The following is a 292-nucleotide window of genomic DNA, read 5'->3' as shown; positions in this document are numbered from 1 at the left end:
GGCGGGCAGCCCCGAGGGAGCGTGTGCACCGGGCGGAGGAGACGGGGGAGTCCTGGCGGGAAAGGAAGGCTCTTGGCCAAGACGAGGGAGTGGGCAGCGTGTTGGCAGGAAGGGAAGGAGCCAGCAGAGCAGGGTCGGAGGGCCCAGCCCCGAGCCCTCAGGAGGCCGTTCACACCTTCAATGGCCGTAGAAACCCCGAAGGAGAGTCCTCGACAGACTCGACGACAAGACGTGGCTGCAGAGGCGGCGCCCGGCCTCTGCTCTCGGGCCCTGTCCCGAGGGTACCCTGCGG

General features: G+C 69.2%; 1 protein-coding gene across 1 annotated transcript in view; it reads left to right on the top strand.

Moving 5' to 3' along the window:
• Positions 1 to 292, top strand: part of CPSF1 (cleavage and polyadenylation specific factor 1, 160kDa) — a 21,064-nt gene that overhangs the window by 2,177 nt on the left and 18,595 nt on the right. The gene's annotated exons all lie outside the window — the stretch shown is intronic.

The sequence above is a fragment of the Myotis brandtii genome, unplaced genomic scaffold (genome assembly GCF_000412655.1).
Source record: "Myotis brandtii unplaced genomic scaffold, ASM41265v1 scaffold1956, whole genome shotgun sequence".
In the NCBI taxonomy this organism is placed as follows: Eukaryota; Metazoa; Chordata; class Mammalia; order Chiroptera; family Vespertilionidae; genus Myotis; species Myotis brandtii.
The sequence above is the reverse complement of the archived record's forward strand: the minus strand, read 5'-3'. Positions and strand labels throughout refer to the sequence as shown.